General features: G+C 44.7%; 1 protein-coding gene and 1 long non-coding RNA gene across 3 annotated transcripts in view; one reads left to right on the forward strand and one right to left on the reverse strand.

Annotated features, from left to right (window-relative positions):
- Positions 1–27,702, forward strand: part of LOC126530974 (uncharacterized) — a 177,884-nt gene that overhangs the window by 121,206 nt on the left and 28,976 nt on the right. The gene's annotated exons all lie outside the window — the stretch shown is intronic.
- LOC140218500 (uncharacterized) overlaps positions 1–27,702 on the reverse strand; it is a 119,833-nt gene that overhangs the window by 42,600 nt on the left and 49,531 nt on the right. The window lies entirely within an intron of this gene.

Raw genomic sequence — 27,702 nt, forward strand, 5'->3', positions numbered from 1 at the left:
ATGGAGAATTCGGTTTAACCGAGTTTCTCTTAACAAGAGTTCACTTTATGTGCGTGCGTGCGTGCGTGTGCGCTTGCGTGTGCGTGGGTGCGTGTGCGTGTGCGTGCGTGTGCGTGCGTGCGTGTGCGTGCGTGTGCGCGTGCGCGTGCGTGCGCGTGCGTGTGCGTGCGTGCGTGTGCGTGTGCGCGTGCGTGCGTGTGCGTGTGCGCGTGCGTGCGTGCGCGTGCGTGTGCGTGCGTGCGTGTGCGTGCGCGTGTGTGCGTGTGTGTGTGTGTGTGTGTGTGTGCGTGCGTGTGTGTGTGTGTGTGTGTGCGTGCGTGCGTGTGTGTGTGCGTGTGCGTGTGCGTGTGCGTGTGCGTGCGTGCGTGCGTGTGTGTGTGTGTGTGTGTGTGTGTGTGTGTGTGTGTGTGTGTGTGTGTGTGTGCGCGCGCGCGCGCGTGTGTGCGTGTGCGTGTGTGTGTGTGTGTGTGTGTGTGTGTGTGTAACACGCACACACAGTCCCTTCAGAGACTCCGAGTGCGTCTGGCTGCAAAAGCGACTAAGCGAAGCGGACGCGTCCGCCGTCCTCGCTCCGCTCAGTCGGCTCGGCCAGCGTTCTGCCGCAAATTATAAGCACACTATAGCGTTCCAGTCGAGCGGTTGCGGCACTGGTCTGAGCAAAACAGACAGTAAAGGTCAAGCTAACTTTATCTAATATTTGAGTGGGCGCTGGGTAACACCGGCGCTTTGCCGTTCGTGTAAGCTCGTGCATCAAGGTGCGGCGTCCCCAACGCCACTGCGGCGCTCCTATACATAGTATGCACGTACGTCATTCAATGATACTCCGCGACTTCCGGTTTACGGCAGCGCCATCTTGGGGAACCTATAGGCCTATGCGCGCGCCTGTTGATAAGGTACCCCAAGATGGCGGAAGGTAGCGGAAGCAGCGGATGTGACGTCACGTGCATACTATGTATAATCATGCCAGCGTTGTGCGACGCTTGGTGCATAGATAGCTGCTGCAGAGCTGTTTCTTCTGCACAGTAGCAGTTTTCTCGCGTGCTGCGTCGGGCCAACATGTTGCACCCGCGTACAGTTAGGACAACGTCCGGGGAGTTCAACCTATGCCTTGCTATCAAGCTAGAGGAGTTCATGCTACACCAAGCAACGCTACACCTCGCTATCAATGTCACTGCTCCGACCCTTCGATAGAAACTGCCAATCTTTTTCTCTTGCGAGTGATTTAAGTGTGAAATAGCTATAGATGTCTTTAACGGTCTTTTTCTTCGGCTACTCAACGGTCATTCGTCCTGAGAAAACAATTAAGGAAAGCCTGCCGCCAGAATATTATGGCGCCCAGATGTTACAGTCACAAAAATTTCTGCGTCATTCGCGTCTCTCTGCGTCAATGATCAATAAATTGTTCTTTCCAAAGCTTGAAATATGGTGATTGTATGACGCGTATAATTCAGTTAACCACAAAACCGAGGTATTGTATTTACTTGGCACCACAAAACCATTTGAAATCGTATAACTGGCCCTCTGAGGCGCTCGTGTTATTGCACGAGAGCTTTGTGGTGGCTGATGTCTTCGACCTTTCCATGGGCGAGGAGGAAAGGGCGCACGGCGTGCCTTTCCTTTTATCTGGCTTGTGCGATTAGGCGCGGCGCTGCACGAACGTGCTGCTGTCGCGTGGTACGGAACGATTTGAAGGCGTTTTAGCTCGTTCTCGGTGAAATTTATGTGACGTCAATTCGTACGAGGCCGTCGGGGAACCATTGTGTTGCCTGCCGGTGAAGCAGCAACAGCAGCCGCGGGGTGTGTACGTGTTGTGGACTATTTTCGCTGTGCCGGTTTTGACTCGACGACGAGAACCGGCGTCTGTGAATAGGAAAATATTCTCGCTATCTCATCCCTCGGCGTGGGAACTAAAACATAAAAGTGCATGCTCATGTACGGCCAAACCAATGCAACCCCGAAACGTCGAAGCGCCAATCGTTATAATACATTTGCGTCAGCCACCGGTTGCGTATTTGAGCACTTCAGGTGTCGTAAACTTGAAATCACTACGCTATGTCTACGCTAGCCCCCTGTATAAGGCCGACGGCGTTACTCAACGCAGCGATAACTGCGGCTGATAAACCAGTATGATACATGTAAGATTTGTGCAAAAGCACTGCATTTTTGATCTGTAAAGCAGTACTGTCAAAAAGAGATCGCATAAGAAGGAATCCCTGGTGGCTATTTGTGAGGACATAATTGCTAATTGCGTGTCTATTATGTGTAATCCTAATATTGTGCTAATTATTTTGTTACATTGCAGGATAACTATCTATGCCCTTCCTGTTATGATCCCTGATGGGATCGACAGTATGAATAAATAATAATAATAATAATAATAATAATAATAATAATAATAATAATAATTTTCCTGAGACGGTTGAGTGCGTCGTAGAGGAGGGAACGAACAAGACCGAAAACAGATTGGTTTTTATCCTGTTCTATCGCCCAAAAAAAAAAAAAAGAAAGCGTGCTAGCGTTGCAATAAGGCCTCACATGGTCATGTCTCCTGCGTGGCCAAAACGCTATATAGACCGAACAGATTTATAAGCCAGCATCTACAAGTGCTTCCTGCGCACGCGCAGTACGGAGATGGTCCCTCGACCACACGACAAGTGTAATTCCCACTATATGGTATGCTGTTATTACTATGCGAAACTATGTTATTCTTCGGTGGAAACGTCGTGCAAGAAACAAGGTAGTCGCGCAATGTATCTACAGATACCAATTCGAACACCTTGTCAAAGTAAACAGGACTACTTATTCCGTAGTAGAATGGTATCCGCGCCGTTGGGATCGTCATGTGTTTCGGAACTACTGATTGCCGCTAAAACCAAAGCTTAGAGCTACAGTAAGAATTCTGCAGTAAGGTCACATTACTGAAATGAATTTTCAGAGATACAAAACAGATCCCCGAGGTTGACTGTAGGCTAAAACACGCGCACCCACACCTGCACTGGATGCTCCGCATGCCTCAACGCCGGCAGAAACTCCGGCCATGCATGCCGTCTTAAATCACTGTAGTACGTCTCGATGTACCTTTCCGACGTAGAAGATTCCACGCCATACTAAACAGACCGCGCGAGCCGGAAAACAGCTACTCGAAAGTGCCGCCGCACGTATACCTGGCATACAACACGGAGCGCGCTCTCCCAAGCCAGCACGCCGACTGCCCATAGATGACGCCCCCGCGTACGCAGTATGGCGGCGCCCATGAAAAAACGGTCTTGCGTGTGGCGTTTCTATGCCCCTTGGGCTGACGGTGCCAAGGCACATTGCTCGGGGAAGTGAACTGCGCATCTGTTATCGTGGTACGCCTTTCGTGTTGCCGGTTCACAACAGCTACGTTTCCACAGCGCGTGGTTAAAATGTTGTTCGATCGAAGTCAGTGTCCTGCTGCTGTGGAGTAAATGAGTGAAGTTCCAGTGCGCATTTGTCAAGCCATGGTCGTAACGCTGTCGTCATTCTGTTGCCATGCCGCCAACATCGCAGCGTCGTCGACACTGTCGTGAGTCTGTTGTCGTCAAGCCGTCTTGATCATGGTGCAATTGTAGCGCTGTAACTATGTCCATCGTCCTCACACCGTCGTCTGCCACGCTGTCATGCTTCGTAGATTCGTGGATAGCGTTCGGATACGTTCGTGTATATGTGAACGTCAATGAGCGTTTCGATAGACTCAAAACGCGAAGTGACGCTGTAACTCTGCTGCGGAGGTGATATGAGAGGCATAGCAGGAATCTACATCATCAACTTCGCACGAAGGGGGCAAATGAGAAAGAAACGATTTGACCAGCCAGGCTAGTTTAGAGTGGGCAGGCTCGGTGCCACCATGTAGGTACAGTCGCGATCAAAAATTTGGGGACCATGGCACCAGCCAAAAATTTAAATATCTTCAAGGGCAGCTCCGTAGCCTGGAATTGTTTCAATGCATTGTATTAGTAAAACACGCGCGCATACGCGTTTGCTGTTCATTTCAGCTGGAGTGCCCAGGCTGCGAAAAATAAAATAAAATATCGGAGCACCTTTGGTTCCCAAACTTTTGATCGCGACTGCACATGAAGTAGTTTCTTCTCCATTATGATACCCTCTTGTGGAGACCTAGCGATAAATGGCTTCTACAGTAAAGGAATTGCATGTCCAATGTCACGATCAAACCAGGATCTCCCAGCACAAAAGCAGGATTGTCTACCTGTTTGGCCACCTATTGGTCTACCTATTTGTTTGTTTGTTTCATTGTATGTATTACAAACATAGTATGCACAGCAAGCAAAATAGTCATTGCCTCGTGTGCGCAAAGCCATGCGGGACAATAATGCGAAGAGTTTGTAGCAGCTGCACCGTGGCCAAGGCTTAGCAATTGTCGTATCGATAGAGACCCGCGAACCATCGCGCGTAAGCTACAGAAAGCGGCTACAAGTTGTTTAATAAAAACAAGTAGGCACACTTTGTCAACAGGGGACACCAGTCTGGTGACGTGTTATTTTCTGTTCTCTTATGTATGAATTGCTGAGAAGTAAATGGTGCTCTGGCTATTTTTACGTTGTTCGGCAAAAAAAGAAAGACGATATCAATAATTATATTCAATGTAACTTCGTGAAAAAATAACAATTGAACAAATAAAGATAACGCCGGAACGGAGAATTCACTGCACGTCTGTCCATGCCGCTGACCGAATGCTACGTACACTTCGTGGTCTTCGCCCATTGGTTCAAGAGTCCTCCACGTACTAAATGGATGGTAGGTCCAAACACACACCTCTATATAATTTCCATCCACAGTACAGGGCACATGTATACGCCCGCTCACACATAACCGCACAGGTCTACTTCTCACCAAAGCTGCTATAAATCTGTGTCCGATAAAGAATATTTTACGAATGTGTTCGCCTCTTGCTGAAAATGACTTGCTGACCATGGTCCAAATAACGTTTTTCATTGTACATGGGGCGCTTGGCAGAACTTTGTAGTTTTTCTCGTTGACGTTTAATTTTGTTTCTATGGGAATTCGACTGGGACAAAGACAAAACACAGGTGAAACGTCGAGAAAAAAACATGATCAGACAAGGAATAGAATTCGAACCGAGTGACGAGACGATGACATAGGCACACACAAATTTTTTTGGTTTTCGTCGTTGGTAGGGGTAGGATAGAGTAGCCATGTAAATGCTGAAATTGTGCATCTAATAAGTCTGCTACAACTTTTTCGCGAACGCCTATTCTAAGTATCGATTGTACTATACTTGTACAGTATAGATGTGGCAACAGGCGCTGAAGCAATACTAGTTACACGCAAGAACAGAGTGCGCGAGCGCTGGCAGAGTATTGGTGACTGTGTTCTTCATACCCAGCCACCGCCTAGGTAAACTCTCACTTAGCTAATTTCCAAGGTGACGGCGAAAGGAGAGAAAATGTTTGTTAAGGAGGTGAGCCGGTAGCGAACAATTCAAGCAAGACTAGGTGCCAATGGATGATCTTGTTCTCTGATGACGAAGTGCCTTACTGTCCATGTAATAATCAATCAATCAATCAATCAATCAATCAATCAATCAATCAATCAATCAATCAATCAATCAATCAATCAATCAATCAAGCAAGCAAGCAAGGTCTGATTTCCAATTTCTAGGAGATTTCTGTGACTCTATGGCATTCTGTTTGAGTCTAGACGTTTCATTCACCTATTAGCGTCGCTTTCTGTTCTCTCTGTTTCTGCCCGATACGTCCGTGGCATTGGGTACACACAGAAATCTTTCAGTTTGCTTTTTACTGGGGGCAAGCGCAAACCCTCTTGGCTTGTTCACCAAACTCCCTCTCCGTACACATATCCATTTTTTTTTTTCCAAAAAGCTCTTCTCTGCAATTTTCTCGAGCGAAGCTCAAACTTTTGGTCCACCTAATAGCCCCCCGCCGAAAGAGAACGAAAGTACAGAAATAGCGGGAAACTTAGTGTGTGCCTCTTAACTATATAACGGCCGCTCCAGGGTGCAGTACAGAGTGCGCTCTCCTAAAAATCGAGAACGCCTGGCGATGCGGCCGAGTCAGGTTCCGTTGAAACCTCAATCCCGGCCTCTTTGTGTGAGTCCAAACTCTCCTTCACCAATATGCTTCACTTTTGCTTGCGCTCTTTACGTTTCTGTTTTTACAGCCGTGCTGCGCTGACAGAAGAAAACAAGAACGGCTCGGACCATCCGCGTACAAGGTCTTTTTGTTGGCCATCTCATGTTTCATTCGATGTGCGGCAGCGCTCTGTTCATCGATTTCGAAAGAGCGCGCATCAGTGCAGCGATCGGTGGAAGCGCGCCTGCAGGCCCACGTTCACCGCCAGCTGCAGGTGGCCACGTTTGCCTTCGTGTTTCTTTCTTCAATGAAAAAAAAGAAATGGTGACGTAGCCGCGTAAACTATTTGATCCTGCACGTAGGGAATGATTAATCCCTCAGCATGCCGCTAGACTACAACTGCGTTTTATAAGGCTTCCTTATGTTCCATCGACTCTGGTCACATCTGTCATCTGGCGCAGAAAGCTACTGGTGCGCTATTGTAGGTTTTGTAGTGCAGTGGCCTCAGTGATCGTCTGCAGTCCTTCTGTGCATCCTATTGCGTATACGCAGTGCTCATTCTCTCTCTTACAGCGAAGCTGCCAGCCTCTAGTTGGACGGGATTTTTCTTGGCGTGCTCACACAAAAAACGGTATCCGGAAAAGGGGGTTTGTATTTGAGTTTCCACGTAACAGAATTATGTTTTATCGTATATTGGACTTACAATCCGATGCTATCATGTCTGTAGATTGTGCGTAAGTCGTACTTTACTATTTTTCGACGTATTTTTCTTTTGAAATAATTCAATTCGTCCAATAACGCACTTGTGCTAGGCGGAGGGCCTACAAGAATGAGGATGTATGCTATGCTAACGGTGCCGCCACCTAGCGGCCGCGGCCATTCAGACACACCTCAACGGCAGCTGGAAAACGGCTTTGTCTTTTAGTTTCTGCATAACAAATTTATGTTTCCTTGTATATTCAAATAACAATCCGAAGCTATCATGTCTGCAGCTTATCTGTAAGTCGTACTTTACGCATGTTTCTGACGAAATTTACATTTAAACATTAGTTTAGTTCAATAAGGCACTTGCGCCTGGCGGACGGCCTAGAAGAAGGAGGATGCATGCCGCACTTCTGCAAACGTGCGTGCGCGCGTGCCATACGTCATTTGCGGTGGTGGCGCTTTTTTTATTCCCCCTTTCCGTTACCTGAAGCACTTACCAGTACACGAAAGCTCATGGCCGCGGCGCCTTCAAAGGTGCCAGGTCATTTTCCCATCTGACAACGGTTCCATTACTTCTAGTGTAGTGTACAAAAGCGGCGTCTCATCTGATTGACATCGCTACCTTTAATCTCCTGGCTTTTTCTCTCTCTCTCTCTCTCTCTCTCTCTCTCTCTCTCTCTAAAGTTTCGCATCGCACGCTTCGGCTTCGTCATGTCCCCACCATACTCACGCGGTTTCTACGACAGTGACAGTTCGTGTAAGGCAAACGTATAGATAAATGAGACTGCGGAAATCCACAATGGCGAGAAAGGTTCAAGGAGGTGAAGGCTGGAGGTTTCGACTAATTACTTATTGCGCTGCCACCAACAAGCCTCCTGCTTGGCTGAGCTGGTAGAGCGGCTACGACGCAACGGAGGTGGCGCTGGGTTCAATTCCCGAACCAAAACTGCTATTTCTATTACGAAACTTCCTTTCCGCGGAGTCCGCGTACGTACGTTTTCTTTGTGGCTACGTAGTTGCCTTTAGATAAATGACAAGTTCTCTTTCGCTTTATAAATTTACGGAGCTTTTTATCTTCCTGCTTCGAAACCAAAGAGTTCCTGCTTTCTTTATGCAAACGTCTGTCCCCGTGTCAATAGAGTCACTGCCTTCTGACCGGCTACAATTTTTCTGTCAGCGTACGTACACACATAGAACTACGTGTTCCAGCTTTTGTATTTTGGCTCGCATAAGCTGGAGAAAATCTGCGCTTGTCGACGCAATATTGTGGCGGGGTAAGATGGCCTGCAATCTACAGGCGAAGACCTTGAACAATAACATCACGCATACGCACCATCTACGAACAAGGTCGCAAGTTGTCTTTCCGGCACACTAAAAACAGCCTTGTGTTCTTTACTGATAACGGACGCCTTCGCTATAGAGCAGATTCCCCAACTAAATTTATTGTGCTTTCCATACTAGGCGTCCCAGCTAGAGGTTAGCCAAGCTGAAAAAGAATGCAGAAAGAAAGAAAGAGAATGAAAAAAAATGCGCTACATACGAATATAAGACCTACGGAATACAGTCTTCGGTCGTCAAAAGTCGTCAGAACTCGTCAGAACTCGTCAGAATTCCGTGTTTTCCATAAAAACGTTAAAAGTCACATGAGAAATGCAAATAAAATGTGCCACATGGTGTGCAAATTTCGACGCAACGTGAACTTTCGAAGCAACGCAGCGTACTGTCTTACCTGCACGACTCAAGATCGCGGTCGGTCATACGCTGCAAGATAACTCCTGCATCTGCATTAATATAAAGGTGATCGAAGGTGTTACTTTGTCAACGCACGTGAACGAAGGAATCATTTCGCGTGGTTTACGTCCCGCGCCGATGACAGCGGTGACTAAATTTTGCTGGCTTTTCCCACTTTCGCGAGACAAAGCTGCGCTTAGCTGGATCAGGTAAAGCGCGAGCGCTTGCCACCAGTCAACTAAACGAGCACTATTCAATTCAATTCAATTCAGTCTTTATTTTTCTCTTGGATAGAGAAGGAGACAGGACTAAAAGCTCGTAAGCTTGACAGAGGTCCTGCCCCCTTTATGATCTTGGCAGTACAGTACACAGGCAGAGATTTTCAATTTTCCTAATAAACACTGAAACAAAATAACAAAACACTGTAAAAAGCAGCGCTATGCATTGCAGCACAAACATAGATTTCAGAAAAACAAATAACTGGACATGGGGAAACGAAAAATAGTAATAACAGGTATAGGTTTAAACTGAGTGCAATATTACGTAATCTTGCTAAGAAAAAATCGCATAATAACATCACTTGAATGCTGAAAGGGGTCAAACAATTCTTTGTTTCATTTATTTAATAATACTGGAAGAGTATAAGAAAGAGACTGCTCGGTATAATATGCCCTAGGCGTCGGCACTAACCACATTTCCTTATGTCTAGTCTGCAGGATATGCATGTTTTTCTCAAGTTTTGCCATATAACAAATATAATGTTCATCACTTTGTGAAGAGCGTTTATAGATCATTAAATGTCTATATTTGTATAAACTATAGATTGGCAGGATTTCATATTTTCAAAACAAGTCATGTGTGGGGGAACAATAAGGAACACCAGCAATGCATCTTACAGCTCTTTTTTGAAGAAGGTGAAGCTTGGATAAATTTGTGACACTCGTAGTGCCCCAAACGGTACAACAATATTGCAAAAGAGAAAGAACTAATGAGTTGTATAGCAATAGCCTAACTTTGACAGGAAGAATTCGCGCAGGCGCAACATGACACCGACAGCTGAAGACAGTTTTGATCTGATATAGTCAACATGATCATTCCAAGTCAAATGCCTTGAAAATATACGCCAAGAATTTTAACAGAATCTACAATTTCAACAGTATCAGAGCTTAAGAACACGTTCAACGGCCTAGAAATTATCTTTTCTTTTGGAAATTACAATAGTATTTTTGTCTTTTTAGAATTAATCTTCAAACAATTTGGTTTTGCCCATGCATTTAATGCATGCAGTGTTTTGATTACTTTCTCTTCAATGTCACTTTCTGATCTCCCGGATATGAACACCGAAGTGTCATCAGCGTAGGATACAATCTTTCCATCAGTTACACATTGCACAATATCATTTATACAGATTAAAAATCAAGGCGGACCCAAAATGGTTCCTTGGGGGACTCCTGCACAAAGATTTTGTATTGAAGACAACGAATTTTTAAAGTCTACATATTGTGGTCTGTTCGACAAATAAGATTTCATAAGATCGTGAGCTTTTCCTCGGACACCATAGTTTGCCAGTTTATGTAGTAAAATTCTGTGGTTTATTAAGTCAAAAGCCTTAGTAAAATCTATATATATGCCTGAACCTATTTCCTTATTTTGAAACATATCTATAATGATTTCTTTTTGAATCAGTAATGCTGTTTCAGTGGATCGATTCTTTCGAAACCCGTGCTGAAAGTCAAGGAGCAGGTTATGTTTTTGAAAGAAAGATAGTACCCTACCATGCATTAATTTTTCTATACCCTTCGAGAACACCGGTAGTATAGAAATTGGACGATAGTCACTAATCAAATTCTTGTCGCCACTTTTAAAGACCGGTATCACTCGAGCCATTTTCAGTGCCTTTGGAAATACAGTGGTAGATAATATGAGATTGTAAATGTGAGTAACGGCTGTAAGAACATGTTGTAGTAGGGGGCGCCTTCAATAAGTACGCCGATGCTTTAAGGTTTGACGCCGCTGCCGAAGTGCGACGCTTCTCTCTCAAAAGAAGGTATCGCCGACAAGAGGATGGGCTGATTGAGTACAAATGACAACTATGGTTATTGTAAGGTGAGGCGTGGACGTGTTTGTTTCTCTGGTCCCTACGGTGCAACTGCAATCTGCTTAAAAGTTTTTCCAAGGGTATTGTTTCACTGCGGGGGGGGGGGGGGGGAGGGAGTGATGGAGAGTGTCAGACGAGGGTACTCTACACGGACCTGAACAGCTTCAGACAGCGACGTGTGCATAGTTGTTGTAAGACATAGACGGAGGTGTCAGGCCACAGGTGAGGTATGTGTGGTTGTAGGCATGGCCTAAACGCTGACATCTGACCTAGAATCAGGGAACTATAAAAATATTTACGCCCTTAAAGGTGTTTTCTTCTCGCACTGTAACACCCTTACCGTTAGGGCCTTACAAAACTTTATAGAAGACGACAGCGGAACTCTAACGAGACGTGCGATAACAAAAGACGCAGTTGAAAACAATGTACTCATTCTGACAGCTTTGTGCGCATAGAAATATACGACAGGAGAGTTTCCTCTCTCTCCCTGTGAAATTCTCTTGTCGAATATTTCTGTGTGCCCAAGGCTGTCAGAATGATTACATAGTTTTCAACTACGTCTTTTGTCATGGCATGTCTCGTCAGAGCTCCGCTGTTGTCTTCTATAAATTTTTGTAAGGCCCTAACGGTAAGGGTTTTACAGTGCCACAATGAAACACCCTTAAGGGTGTAAACATGTTTACAGTAATCGTGACACAGGCGGACGGATCCGCCCGTACGTCCCATTGTCCAGACTGGCGGCGAAGGTGTGTGTTGACGGGAAAGTATCCTCCTGACAACGTTAGTATTGTCCGAAGGCGCGTCCTAACGAGATGAATGCACTGTAACATGAAGCTATCTCCGCTTATTATAGAGAGTATAGGGTGTTCGGCCGCTTTTCCGAGAGACGTTGAGCGAAGCCCACACTAAAGACATGTCCGAAATGTGGTCTATCTATAATTTGCCTCTTGGGGCTCATTTACGAAGCCCTTTAGTACTGTGGAGATACCGTACTTACTCGGTTCTAGTCCAGCCTCGATTTTAACACGCACAGCTGCGATGTCATGCCGCCAGGTATCGCGACAAGGTCGGTGTTGCGTGCAGCGAGTTTGTGCTTGATGCCCTTGTCAAGATGGCACCTGAATGCGTCGAGCACAAGCATCGCACGCAGGCCCAAACTGCCGCAGGGTCTCCTCCGCCAGACATGATCTATCCACTCTGCGACCAAGTCCGTAGTCATCCAACCTTTTTTCGTTTGCACGCACAATCGCGCCACTCGGAAACAAGATCCCTTTTGGGAGCGTCTTACGTTTGAAGATACGGGGGCGGCTTGTGCCCACGCACGGGGCAACAAGTCATTGCGGTGACTTGTGTATTTCGTGACTGGAAGACGACTTACTTAGCCCCTTCTTTTCAACGGTCGTGGCGGCAGACGTGTCGCGGTAGAGCGGCGTCTAATCGGCATTTCCAATTTGCCCGAAGTGGTAGCCCTTTCCGTGGCGCAAGCTCAAAACGTACCGCTGAAGACTGCGCAGTTTCTCTTGGATGTTCTTCTGGCAACTTCTGCCATATATCCCTGTCCGCCTTCGAAGCCATACGTATTTTGACAAAATTCGGCAGCCAGCACCTGCTAGTTTTGAAGTCGCTCCGCTCTATAGCCCTTTCTGTAGGGCTAACTGCATCGCCCGCGAACTAGGAGCAGTTCGGTCGGCACGGGCAGCTGTGCCGCTCGCTGCTCTTGCACGCAATTCCGTGAGTAGCTCTTCTGTTTCGGCGAACGGGTCCTGCTTCGGTACACTGTAACCCTTCTGTGTTGGTCTGCTGGCTAAAATCCTCTCATTCTGTTGCCGCAAGTCCCGCACGCAAGTTTCAGGTTACTCCGAACGTCCGTGATGCGGCCCCATTTACGTCCGTCCCCGCACACGCGATCACTTTCTTTCTAAATGAAGCATCACGATGAACACAGCGCGTACTCGCAATCGGCACTCCCGTGCGTGTAGAGCAAACGCAGAAAACGCTAAGACGGACAGTAGACTAACCCTAAGCACATGGAGGAAGCTACGACAGCTGGGCTCGCTCGAAGCGTGAATGAGGCGGCCATTTTGAAATACCGATGATTGTCTTAATGCAGATTTAGTCTCTCGATCTAACGTGCACGCAATTTTAGGACCCGCTTTATCGGAAACAAAATGCACGTTAAATTCGAGGAAATACGGTGCTCGCGACAGGCGTTTCAAGAACAGACGACGCGTTGCAGACAGAAAAAAAGAAGGGCAGTCAAGGCACCAGCGAAGAAATTAGCCTTAATAATTTATGAAATCACGCAAGCGAAGACGGACGAAGCATAAAGTCAGTTGTAAACCTGGTATGAATCACTTAGAGCGCGTCAACTTGAATTTCCTCTCACAGTTCTCAAACGTTAAAGCAGTGAAAATTCGGAAACTGCTCTTTTAGCAAACCCGAAACACTGGAACCAGGAGTACAAAAAGAAAGGCACCCACATTTTCGACGACATGTGTGGCAAAAGAAATTGGTAACTGAGCGCCTGCTCTTCCCTTTTCCGCGGGCTATATCTTCCACTGCATGCTATTCCTTCACCGTGTCACTCAGCATCACAGATTGAACACGCACGGGTGCACCTTTTTGTAGGCCTGCACCACAAAGAGGGCCATTCACAGCTTCAATGGTGTAACCATGTGAACCTACGTGGCACTTATAGGCGCGGTCGCCGTGCGTGGCTTTCGTCGCCATCATTTTTCACAACACGCTAACACTCAACCTTTATACTGTCTTAAACATAACTAGTTAGTCCACCAAAACACTTCAGCAAGGGAGCACAAGCTCATCATTAGCTCTGAATATATAAGTGCCTGAAAGCGCCAAGCAGAGAGTATAAATTGCTTTCTTTTCCTTTTATTTTTCATTTTTCTTTATGGTGAGCATGCCGTCACGTGGCTTTGACACTTGGGATAACGCCGCAATTAAGGAAGCGCGAAACACTTCAAAAGGCCAGTTTCGGCGCGTCATCATTGATTCACACTTACAGAACGCTGCTGCAATGTGCGCATAAATGAATGCCTTGACACGAGCAAAGTTATTCACAAGCTTCAATCAAGCGATTTCTTCGTTTAGTTTGTTGATAACGAGGGACAAAATATCACAACGCAAAAAATGAGAAGCACGAAAGAGAACTGCATAGTACAAGCGCTAACTACGAAAGAAGGTTTATTGAAAACGGTGACGTGCTTAAAGGAACATGCGGCGTTCTCTTTTCTTCGTTTTTTTTTCTTAATAAACGTCATGGAAGGCATGTCCTGTCCTGATGCACTGCACCTTCATCCTCGTGATCTTACCGCTATGATATTTCTCTCTGCGTTATACACACGGGCTTTTGCGTCCAGGATGCCCCTGAATGCGCATGTAGCAACGTAGGAAATCGCAGCTGGTATTGAAAGTACGCGCGCGCGGCAGCAAAAGTGCTCGCCGTTTTCCCATGTTTAAACCGCAATTCTGCCTTCAGACAAAAAACACGCTTCCTGGCGTAAAATCAGGAAGCGCGAAATTACGTCGATGTCTGGTTTTCTTCAAGATAATTAAAAGGAAATATTTAAATACACAACACAGAAGATTGAAAAGCTGGCGCAACTTCCTGGTGATTGATTGATTGATTGATTGATTGATTGATTGATTGATTGATTGATTGATTGATTGATTGATTGATTGATTGATTGATTGATTGATTGATTGATTGATTGATTGATTGCATTTTACGAGAGCTATCTTTTCTATCCGACTATATACGAGATATCTTCGCAGAATACCGTAAAGTACTCTCGACAATACATTTTGAAAAGTGGCTTGAATGAGGCACATGCTTCTTTGTTAGAGATTGTTTCAAGTGTTGCCTCTCAAATTTCTCTTGATTCCAGTTAGTATATGTCATTTGAGTCCTGTGTATGCCTACACACATCTGCAAATGGCTGTTCCCTAGACACCACTGACGCGGAGCCCGTTCGCTTCGTTATAACGCCACACGCTTTTTTCAGAGCCTCTGTCAGTGCGGTGATCCCTGTGGGCTTGCAAGGAGAAACGCTTGCGCATACCGTCGCCAACTCAGTATAGACATTGCCTTCTCCAGACACGACGTCACGGCACTGCTTTCTTCTACAATGCGGATAGCCTGCAGTAAGCACTTGGCTAATCCCATTTCTCGCCAAGGTCGCCTTTCTGTTTTTACGTTAAACCCAAAATTTACATGATCTGACGTGAAGGCGCGACAACAACTGTGGACCAAGAGGGAACTTTTCGTCCACCATCGTTGTCGCGCCTTCACTTCGGATCATGCTTAACCAACACGCCCAACTATCCATCCTAACATAATTTGCATTCTGGGTTCCACCCAACGTACAGCAAGGTCATACGACTTTACTACAGAAACTCGTAGCGCAAAGCGAGAAAATAGACTGCGCTTGTTTTTCTCTTTTTCTTTCTGCAAGCACGCCGTCAGACGGCTTTGACACTGGGCGTAATGCCGCCATTAAAGAAGCGCGAAACACCGCAAAAGAGCAGTTTCGACGCATACTCATTTATTCACACTTATAGAACGCCGTTGCAATGTGCCCGTAAACTAATGCTTTGGCACGAGCACAAGCTGTTCGCACGCATCAGCGAAGCGTTTTCTTCGTTGAATTTGTTCATAGTCAAGGACGAAAGATCACAGCGAATGAAAAGGCATAAAAATAAGCCCGGGATAGCGTTCACACGACGGCATCTTCGTAAGATAGGCCTACAGTTTGACACCGACTGTCAAAAATATGACACTCCAGAAACGATTTGGCATCCTCTAAATCTGTCACAAATTCGTGAGGGTTCGAACTAGGCTAGACGTTGTGCCCGACCTATTATTGAAACCCTGAAAAAATTATATCCACGAAATGCAGTTCGGCCTAACTTTACTGAATGAAACTATGGAAACTCTGAAATCCGAGAAAGAAGAAGTAACGAACCAGAAGAATTCTTGGTGGATCTCCCACGATAGGCATGTGCCGTTTGTGCAGAGGAACAACAGCAAAGCCCTTTGCGTGCGAAATCTGGCGCTTGAAAGAAGAGTCAGTAAACTCGAGCAACACTCTCGCAAAAACAATATAGAAATAAAAGGCATTTCTTGAAAGCACAGAGAAGACTGTGTTGTCATGATCCAGACGACTGGCAATAAGACTCGAGTGCCCAATGACCACGAATGACCTAGACATCGTCCATCGCGCCCCACCTATGTCCAATACCAAGAATCCAATTGCAAGGTATTAGTTCGACGCCAAAGGGAATGAGTTCATCTCGAAGGCACGAAGGGCCCGACTTCAGACAAAGGATATTGGATTCCATGGCAGTGACGTAAAACTCCTCCATGTGAATGACCACATGGCATCAGAAAACAAGAAACTGCTCCCGCGTGCTGTGTCTCTCAAAGAAAGAAACAGAAAAAGTACCAATTTCTTTGGACTGATGATTGCCAGGTTAAAGAACGTAAACCCACTGACGACAGTCGGTTGTTGCACGGTCGGGATAATCTGATCTTTCCAGCTTCTCTAGCAAACCAGAATGACTTGCATCAGTGTTCGAGAGCTAAAATGTTTCTTAGCTGATTCATACCACCTTGTGGAACATTTCAATGTCCGTAGTTTCTGAAAACATTATGATGAGTTTGAATCTTTACTCTCCCGAACTCACTTCCCTTTCCAAAAAGTTTGCGCATCCCAAATATGATTTGATGATCATGACAAACAACTGTACTAATTTCCCATGTATGCCAGCTAAGTATTGTCAGAAACTGAACTCCCTCCAAGGCGGAGCTGCTATTTTTATCCGAAAGGGTAATAAATACAAACGTTGGCGTGACCTGAAATTCCGTATGAGTGAATGTGAAGCAGTACGGATTAAATTTTGCAACTGTATTCCTAATGCTGATAACAAGAACACACTATTCGGCTGCATCTATCATTCACCTAGCTTGTCTGCCTTGGAATTTTTCTTTGAACTTATTGTTTAGCACAATTGCTCACAGAACAAAAAATGGCCAGGCTTAGCTTGGTTAAGCCAAGAATGCGTTGCATATTGTGTTGGGGCCCAGCTTTTCCTCCGGCTGTCGTGACGTCACGTCACGTGGTTGCGCTAAAGGTCAATGGTGGCTGCCCGGCCGCGCCCAAGGGCTGAACTGAGTGATTGCAATATGCAACGCATAAAACTCTAGTGTAGGGGTATGAGCCACTATGGTGGCTCATACCCCCAATGGTGGCTGCCCGGCCGCGCCCAAGGGCTGAACTGAGTGATTGCAATATGCAACGCATAAAAAATGTTGTAGTAAAGGGAGATATGAAGATCGATAAACTTTGCCACACATGAACAATTCAGCAAGAGTACATTAGCCATGGTTGCGGCCTTCATTCGTTACTCGACCTTCCCAATCGTTGTCCTGCCGCTGGATCAGACACTCTCATTGATCATGATCTAATTAGAATCTTATCACCCCATTGAAGCCTGCATCATAAAATCCAGCATTACTGACAGTGCATTACTAATAGTGCATCGCTTTCCACAGCACCACATTTTCCGTAACTTTTCCAATTACACTTTTGATAAAAGGAAGTTTGTTGAACATGTCAGGAACTTTCACTAGTCTTGTGTCACTTCATTGTTTGACGTACATCCATCTTGTAACTAATTCTCATCCATCATGTCTAGCTGCATCAAATCATCAACAACTACCGCCGCATCCTGCGGTAAAAGTTACTGCTCAAATTAAAATCTCTGGTTAACCCTTGCTTTGCTTCAAAACCTCCAAAAGAAAGGCAGCCGTTATCGCAAAACTAAAAAACGACTCTTTAATACGTATTTGTTTGCGCGCTATAAGAAATGGTGTAATACGTTGAATTATTTGCTAAAAGTATCCAGAAAGGCTCAATACCGCAATCAAATTCAGGCAGCGGGCCACAACTCAAACAAACTATGGTTTATTCAACCACTTCTTCAACGAAAGAGCAGCTACCAATGTGGTATCAAAAATCCTGCGCAACGGAGACAGGATGACATATTTGTATTTCACGGGGACCCATTCAGCGATTTCTTTTCTCCACTGCAGCGCGCACCTACTTTTTCCCCATGTGATAACTTTCGACACGTGCCGAGTTTCTTCTTCTTGAATCCGATAACACCTAATCAAGCGCACAATGCGATTCTTATCATCAAGTGGGCAAGACCTGGTGTTGATAATATTCATGCGCGCTACATCGAAGATATAGTTGGCCCAATACCTAGTACTCTGACCGACATTAATTTAATCTGTAGGATTGCTCTTTTTCCTGACGCACCTAAAAAAGCAAAGGGTGACAATACTGAAGTTACTAACTATAGGCCTATCGCTCTCCTTCCCTTTAGTAACGTTGTAGAAAAGCTGAATGCATCCCGTCTTTACAAATACTTGGATAAGCTCAACTTGTAAACAAATAGACATTGCGGATTTCGTCATGAATGTCAAACTAACACCGCCGTAACTGCTCTTGCTGAGAAGAATTAATTATATTGATGCTGGAAAATTAGTGGTATCAATTTTTATTGATTTCACTAAAGCCTTTGACTCAATTGTTCATGACATTCTTACGCACATGCTTACTTTCTACGGAAAAACTGGTCACCAGCTAAACCTATGCAGTCACCTTACCAATAAAAAAATGTTCTGAATAATGTCTGACACTGTAACGGTTAACATCGGTGTACCCCAAGGTTCACTTCTTGGCATGCTTTTGTTCTGAATTTACATTAATGACTTGACTAATAAACTAAGTTATCCCAATGATCACGTAATATATTCGAAAGATACCACTATATTTTCTTCTGCCTATGACATCAACGAACTAACATACAGGCTTCACTAAACTTTTTTTCATGGTTCGCCACAAATAAGTTAATAATAAATCCCGCTAAAACAAACTACATGGTGTTTTCTTCAAGCAACAAGAATAGCACTAAAATTCCCCAATATATATATATATAATAACTCGTGTCATATTCCTACGGATCAATATACGTTTCTTGGCGTTAAGTTAGATAACCAGCTTAAAGCTTAAATATCATAGTCATCTCAGGTAGAAAAGGACCACTTATGCTATTAGGATACTCTTAAAAGCTCGATAGTATGTCCCTATTTCCAGCATGGTTACACTTTCCTATACAGGCTTTCTCACACAGTACCATTAATTACTGCATATCGACGTGGTGTCTTACTTATATATTCTTGTAATTTAGCACTTCTGTAGCACATATTAAACCAGGCGCTTCTTAAGATTACGCTTTCTTGTTATAATGCATGCTTGAGTCCAATTTTTCAATAGCTTCATATAATACCCATTAAATATAACACTAACAATAATTTTGTCATTGCAGTCTTTCATATGTTGTCCAGCCCTAATTTATCACTTCTTGTTTGTTCGGAATTCACTTAATCAATCCAAATAACAATACAAGGTTTTCTTTAAACTATAATGTGTTATTACGTATAAATCATAGCAACTATGGGCAACAAACAGACTGTCGGGTTTGCTGTTTTAAAGCTACGTAACTCGCTCCCTGTCGATATCAAACGTGTGTCAACACCATCTTTCTTCAAGTGTTGTTTACATATGTAAAATATAGATAACATGTTCTTATGCATCACCTTTCTGTATTAGTTATTTCGATTCACCTAATCTTTTAATTAGTTCGCTATACGGCGGGATCGTTTTTAAGTTCTACAGAATGTTTTCAGGATTACCTATGGCATATGGACTAATTCTGGTCCTTGAGCTGGACTATTCAGAGGCAGACATAACTTGCACGAGAAATCAAAACACATAACCAAGTAACTGACGAAAATTCACTAATTAGCTTCTTAATAAATTATTTCTGCGGAACATATATTGCGACTCGCGCATTGTAGCCGGTGAACTTACGGAGCATAACAATTTAGAAGGAGTTTTGAAGATGACATTGGTTTCGAGATACGCGCCATCAAACAAGCGTTAAAAGTGCACCGTTATTTCACTTCATTTTTTAAATAAAACGCTCCACTATGCATTGAAGGACAAAATTAATTGGAATGCCCATGTATTTCATCGCACATTTTCGCAGTCAATATCTCAAAACTGTTGTCATTCTGAAAATAAATTTTAAATGGACCACACCATTTTGTTAACGAGTTCAATTATGAATTGTTTAGATTTCTCATGTAATGTCCGCCTCTGAATAATACGGTTCAAGTACTATAGTTATGACATCAGCCACAAATCAGTTCGGAATCCCGCAATGTGGAGGAAGTATCACGAAAGAGTAAAACTGTCATCCACCCGAATGCAGCACGAAACTACAAGGAGGCCCATAAAGGTTATTTTTAAATATTCTGAAAAACTTACCCAGTATGTCATACCACTATGTCAACTGCTTGTGTGTTGTTAATATTTATTTGTTTCGTGTAATTGATACTATTATTACAATAGTATTAATATAAGAATAGTATTAGCCTAATTAATACTTTTCTGTCGTGTAAATATGTATGTTCAAAGGAAAATTACACGCTACCATTACTACTATGCGACCGCCGTGGTTACCGCACAGAATGACAGACACCACATTGTCTGGTTTGGACGGCAAACCCCTTTCGGAGCATCATGGAACAGCAGCCAAAGTGCATTGCGAGCAACAAGGGCGCTCTTAATATTTTTCACGGAAAGCATACTCACAGCCAGGCCCTAGGTTAACACGACAGACGCCTGCGCATTGTGACTTGGGTGAGGCGTGCTGCGCAGAACATGTTTGCATATTGCACGTGTACATAGTTCACAGCACACGCACTCCCTCTCTCTTTGCCCTTCTTCCTTTCCCCCTATATAGCCGACCAGAGATAAAGCTACTCCGGTCGACCTCTCTGCTTTTCTAAGATTATAATGTTCTCTCTCTCTCTCTCTCTCTCTCTCTCTGGACAAAACACTTGGTGCTTCACCAGCATTGTTCCTCTTTTTTTCTCTCTATACCGTTTGGTACTTTGAGAGCAGAGAAATACTAAACAGCGAGAGGTAACTGAGTTGTTTACCTCTCTCATATCATAATTTCCCTTCTCCATTGTGGCGCTGCTAGTAATTCATTGCAGACGCACAGACAAAGCGAACTACTCATAATCATTTATAAGAGCAGGCCAGCCGGAGCTGGCAGTCAGCTCGCTTTAAAGAAAAACACTGAGTGGCACTTCGACATTTTCCGTGCGACCGCTATTCTCTTTAGAGTAGCACTAGTTTCCTGCTCCGGTGGAAATGAAATTAGCAACAACAGGAATCTGGACTCTCTGCTCACTGTGATAATGGTCTGCTAAGCAGTGTCCTATATCGACACACCGGCCACCTGCAGTGGCATCACCATGCACTCTGTCGGGGCCAAGGAGATCGGAGCATCAGGTGATTGGAGCGTTTCAGACCACCACGCACTGGTGACTGAAATCGAGAACAACGAACCGGAACAGTTGCTCTTACGTATACGTGTGCTGGACAGCGATCATTTGTTCTTGAGGGGTCTTTCGACTTGCGTCTGACAGCCGCACGAGGTGACACGCGACAACAGCTCAACCAAACCGCTCTGCATACGACGATCGTACTCTTGAGTAAATGCGTTTGGTAACGCGGGAGTAGCATAATCAAAGCCTTAAATTGCTAACGTTAACAGTGAGCGATTTAACTCAGAGTCTGAAGCAGTAACATCGATATACATCGCAGCATTGCGTAAGCACTATTGTTTACAGTAAGATTTCTCAGCAGAGTGCGGAGAATCACTGTTAATTTAGGTTAATTTGGGACTACTGCCACTGCGTGCAATATAGATAACTGACGACCTCCGTCTGCATAATTCTGTATAAACATGGCCTATATTTCGCGGCATTCATTGGCTCCACGATTACAATCTATTTAGTGCACGCGAGCTTGCCCAAGAACTCAAGTTATCCTGAATGCTCACACGTAATTTTTGTACAGGAACGTTGCATTGAAAGCGGGAAACGCAATTGAATGTAAGGAAAGCAAACAAATACTTTTTCAGCGAACTTCACAACCAATCAGCACCAGTGAAATATCTATGCAGGCCAAGATTCTCATGGTGTTCGAATAATGTAAGTGTCAGACAGCCTTCTATAGCAAACTTTCGCATGAAACTATATTTTTTTTTTTTACTTAAAATTTTCTTATAGGCCTCGTATAAGGCATTGGGTAGGGGGGGGGGGGGGGTTACAGAATACCTAAAAGAGCATATATTATGGGTACATGCCAAAACATAATATAAGTACATCATTATTAGAAAGCATAAGAATGTAGGCAAAACAGCTTACACAAACATTAGAGCATTGCACAAAAATAATAGGACATGGTAATGTATATTTTAGAGAAAAAACAAAAGATGCAGTGGAATATGAACTTACGAGTTGGCGGATTTTATCAGGGTTTGTTTAGGAGACAATGAACTGAGGAATAGCGTTCCATAACCGAATGGCACAAGGAAGCGCCGACCAATTGAATGCGTGAGTGTTCCTTTAAATAAGCGTGAAGCTTAGGTGATTATGTAATCTGCGGGATGTGCAAGGTGCGGCTTCAAGCCGTAAAGAAGATTTGCTAGCAGCATGAACGCACTTGTAAAGTAATGCTATGAGTGTAAAATCCCGTCGAGTACTTAGGGGCGGAAGCGAAATATATAGCTTTATTTGCAAAATGCTTGAATTGTAGGTATAGTTACGTGAAATAAACCTAGCAGCCCTGTTTTGAACTGATTCTAATTATCTGATTAGGTTGTTATGACGGGACGACCAGATTGGAGAGGCAAATTCGAGCTGGGGGCGAACATATAAGCTAGCTTGCGGATGTTGGAGAGCGAACTACGTAGCTTTTCGCGCAAGTACCCCAGTGATATTGACGCATTACGACATTAGCACACGCATTAGCCCATGATCAGAGTACGTCACAAACGATGTTGTTCCGCATTTGAACACGGGAAGCAAAGGGCTTCGCGAAAGCATATTACTAGTCAGAATAAAAAGAAAGAAGCGTTGAAAAAGGAAATGGACCTGTTAGAAAACCTGCGCAACCCGCAGTGGTTGCTTCCAGCAATATGAGAACAGGCTCACGCCCCCGTCTCACAGTGCCACTTCTCAATCATCTAACCGGGCTCAGTCCTGGTCAACCTCCCTACCTTTCATTTATCATTTGCGCTCTCTCTCTCTCTCTCTCTCAGTCATCTAAACTGGAGCTTCTAATCCGACTCGTGCGTGCTTGCTTCGTGATTGCGGCGTTTACCGAGTACCCAGCCGAGAACTCGGTCGGCGCATACGTTCGCACGCACCGTGGGTCGGGAGCCTAACCACTGCCTTCAAAGCGAGAACAGCAGCTTTCGCAAGAACTCGCCCATCCGTGCGTCGCGAGCATTACGCGGTTCGCTCACTTCTTTGCCGTCATCGCCTGCGCGGGTTGAGCTTTCCCCGAACTAACTCGTGCGCCGGTCTAGGGATGCGGCTCACTAGTTGTCCCTGCAAATAAGGGAGGAGCTGTCAGAGGCAGCTTATACTCTCACTTGCGCACGAGTCGAATTCCAGTTCTTGCGCGCGTGAGTTCGGGTTAGAGTTCGCGTTTCACAAGTCGTTTACAATTCACGCGGAATGGCTGATGTCAATGTGACCTCGTGCAGTACAGCGAACCCGGGGCATGACTCGAATTTAAATGGTGCACAAAACGTAGAAAGGGGTCGTGTAAAAAATGGGAATCGAAACAGCATTTGTACAGCAATAAAAAAAGGCATCACGGATAAGTGTTTGTGTGCGTTTCTCGTCGTTCCGTCTTCGTTCATGCTTTAAACTTGTTAGACTATGAGTTACTAACTTGCCCAAACTGCCACCCTTCTAACAACGCTTCGCTTCACATTATTTCTAACATGTGCGTTGCATCTGCGTGCTATCGTTTACACAGATATCAACCCAACGTTGGTTCTACCGATATCTTTGTTTAGTTGAAAAGTACTCTGGAAGAAATTTAATTATAATAATAATAATAATAATAATAATAATAATAATAATAATAATAATAATAAGGTAACAAAAGATAATTGAAGTGCAGATATTCAAAGGTCAATTAATCTTGTATTTGAAAGGTCAATGAGCCATAGAAATCCTCACTTGACTGAAAGCACGAACTTAATGCACGACAAGATAAACATTTTATGAGAAAGCCGTGACACTAAGTCCAGCAAACCTGCGGATACATACTGTATAAGGAGAATCACGTCCTAAAGTCTTGAGAGGCCCATCAGTGCGCGAAATAGGGAAATCATTTCCTTACATGGAACAAAGCCATGGCAGTTCGACACTTGTTTAATTTCCTTGTTTGGATCGCGTTCATTCCTGTATTTAATCTGGTCTCGAGTGCAAGCAAGTCAAGCAAGTCGCCTCACAGCCGACTGAATTTCCAGTCATCTTTCAAGTCCCCGTCTTCGTATGCGCTCTCTTATTTCTACAGCTAGCTAAAGAAAGCAGTCCTTAATTCCAAAAGAGTAATGATACACTATAGCGTCCCCTCGCAGCATTCAACTGTCGCTCTAATTACAAGTTTGAAGATCAGCATTTACTCGTAATTAGCAAGGCAGCCCCTCGGCAGGACCTCGCTGAAAGTCAGACGAACAAGAGCACGGCGAGACGGGCGGAACGAACCAAAGCCAAAGCATCGAAAAAGAGGAGATTGTTTGCCCAATAAGGAGGCGGCTCCTCCGCGAGTGGCTCATTGAGCCGAAGGTGCGCTTCTCGCAATTAGCGTGCAGCTTACAAGATTCTATAGGCATGCGAGACGCGCGCTGCTAGCTTCTCAACTGGCGTCGGAGCAACTCCTCCGGTTCTCAGATCTACTAGCGCGCGCAACACCCCCCCCCCCTCCCCCCCCCCCCCCCCCGTCTGCTATAGTTCACACGTGTTTCTTAAGAGCCAAGTCTAGCGCGATAAGCACGAGTTAAACAAGGGGACCTGTAACAGAGACACTCGAGCGTAGCGCTTCGCTTCGTTTTCAAAAAGTCTCGCGATACACACGGGTCCATGAATAGCAGTCTCTAGCTGCACCCTACGCAACTTCACTGGCTCGCAACGCAGACGGTGAAAATTAGATTAGCGCTGCCGCCCGATGCACCGACGTTTTCACCCGATCGAAACGCGGAGCCAAGCAAGCCTCCTGTATTCATCCATCTCCTGGCTACACCGCGTAAAAAAAACATGAGCGTGGACTTCGGGTCTACACGTACGTGAGACTGGAGACTGAGAGGTGTAGGATGAATTGGCCAGCAGCCGATAATCTTCAATGGTGAAACCACTTTGAGGGCCTAACGCGATGGTGAACCGCCCCCCCCCCCCCCAAAAAAAAAGAAGAAACAGCGGCATAACAGAGGCATTCGGACCATGAAGCCCCGGTGACTTGCGAATAGGCTCATCTGCAGGCTTAAATATGTTTCGTGTACATATTTCTGAAGATTCGCTTCTAGTATGCGATCTTTTACTTTAATTTAGTACCTTTCTTGATACATTTTTTTTCGTCTAGGTACTTTAGTGCAAGCCCTAAACCTAAATTATCAGCCTCAAGCGAAATACGAACCCGCTTGGTATAAATGTACGTTTGTCGCTTCGGTGAGCACAATCTAATTATCCTTTCTACTAGATTCTTTTTGCTATAACCTAACACAGTCAAAGTAGTACGTGAAATAGATTAAAAAAGCCGGCTTGGTACTGAAAAGCTGTTCAAAATTTACGTTCTCCGGTCCATAATTATTGTGAACGTATTTAAATTCAACTTTCTTAAACTGTACAGATCTCAGATACGTTCAGATCAACGCGCGAGCGCGAGGTTGAAGCGTAGTGAAGGTACCGTGCGCCATATCGGCCAGTCGTCGACAGAGACTGACGCGAACATCCAGTTCGCCCGCATGCAATGTAAAATAAGTGACACTTTTATTCACTTGTAAGAATGTAAGTTATTATGTAGTGTGGTGCGAGGATGATAGACCTACTGCCGTAGTATTGCCTCTTGCCTGCTTTCAGTCTTGTTTTCTCGCTTCCGAAAGAATTACTATCGAAGAAAACAGGAGCAATACTATCGCATTAGGAGGGCAAGCACCCTCGCACCCTGGAGGCAAACCGGATGTTCGCGCCACTGTTCCTTTCAGTATTCTTCGGTCACGTGCTCGCGGGATCCTGCTAATGTTTCTGACGCAGGCAGAAAACAGAGTCGAGCATGACAAACCAGCTCTAAAATCGCGCACCTTGTGAGTGTGCGTGTGCGTGCAGGCTTTCACTCACACCCACAGCATACAGCGCAGGGTCACGACGTTATCGCCCTTGGACTTTATACGGAACATCACGCCGACACCGACGCCGACTACAGAGACGCGTATGGAGTGGTGTCCGTATATTTCATATCGCGATAAGACCATTTTATTATTCAATCAAACCCTAGAGAATAATCGCTGTCTCAGCACCTAAATTTAAACTGGCGAAATGCTAGCAGTCTAGACAACAAATAAGTGCTTCTTTTTTGCGTGATTAAGATTTTACAAACACGCGCAGAACTGAAGAAAGTAAAAGGCCCCGCCGATTCGCCATAATTCCACACATTAGCAAGAACTTACGCATTAGAGCGATTCGCGCATCGGAGTCGTCGGGCAACGCCTTTATCTTACACGCCCTTTATTTTTATTCGGGGCAGCCTTCACGCAAAAGCACCACAGACTACGAAATGTGTCACTTAACAACTTTCGCCTCCTAAGACAGCACCATTATTTCGAGGCCAAGTGAGCCGGATGATTGTGTTCGCTTTGATAGGCTGCACTCACTGTGGATAAGTTCAGAGCCGGAGGCCTGGCTGAAATCTTTTTCTTTCTATTTATTTAGCAACACATTATGGGTTCTGCATCGGACATTGAGCAAGGAGGGCGTCACAGCAATAAGCAGTAAATGAACATTGGGAGCAAAAGAACAAAACGACATCATCAGTAACCTACAAAAGAACACTGTCCATCTACAACTTAGCAGAGAGCATACTTTAGCACGCAACCACATTACTTAAATGGCTTTGGGAATATTTTTCGAAGTCTGTACTTTTATTCCTCGTTTTTGTTACAAACTAAAGCTCAAAAATCTTCTAGAAAATGTCAGCGCCCGATATGTAGCGCAACTTTATAACTGTTCTCAACAAAACTTTCAGCAGTCGCTCTATTTATTTCTAGGTTGTGACGTCATATTTTGAATATTATTTTTTACTGAAAGAAAAGGAGTATTTTTAACTCAATGTTATTAAAATAAAGCTAAAGTTTAGCTGAAAGCAGGTCGGACGCTAAACTCGCATTCCGTTGGATAGTCAATGTTTACATCCTCCTCTACTGCAATAATGAACCAAGAGTTATGGTAATAAACTCCAAGCAAAAACTGAACGTCTCTTTTCGCACTATACTTCTTGGATCAGCCGGGCTCTGAAACAGCCAATTGATTCAGCTTTCGTGTGTTCCTTCTAGATCGAATGCTACAGATTGTTTTCCCGCTTAAAATGAAGAAGAAGACGAAGAATAATCGTGAAGATTGTATGCTTGAAGATTTAATATATTCTCCACATCATGTTTCTCCACATCATGTTTTGTATGTGAAAAAGGGAGCGCGGCAGCTGCGTTCAGCTATGTGAGGGCCGAAAGAATCGAATGTTCTTTGTGGCAGCGCCGTAGGATTGGCCCAAACGCACTTACCGAGATAAGAACGTTCACCTGATTACTTTGCCATGCACGCGACGGGAAATAATATGAACTACAAGTAATTCTTCGAACAGTAAATCTTAAGGGGCGGGTGAAATCACTTTCCTCTTTCTCTCCTACAGATGAATAAACTTGATCAAATGAAAATCCCGCAAGGAAAACATCACCACCGAAACAAACTCGAGGTACAATTGTTAATTTCACAATTTTCCGGGACCATGCGGTCGCCCAAACGGCTGTATATCATTGCGAAAACTGTGTCGTTGTTCTATG

The sequence above is a fragment of the Dermacentor andersoni genome, chromosome 5 (genome assembly GCF_023375885.2).
Source record: "Dermacentor andersoni chromosome 5, qqDerAnde1_hic_scaffold, whole genome shotgun sequence".
NCBI lineage: Eukaryota > Metazoa > Arthropoda > Arachnida > Ixodida > Ixodidae > Dermacentor > Dermacentor andersoni.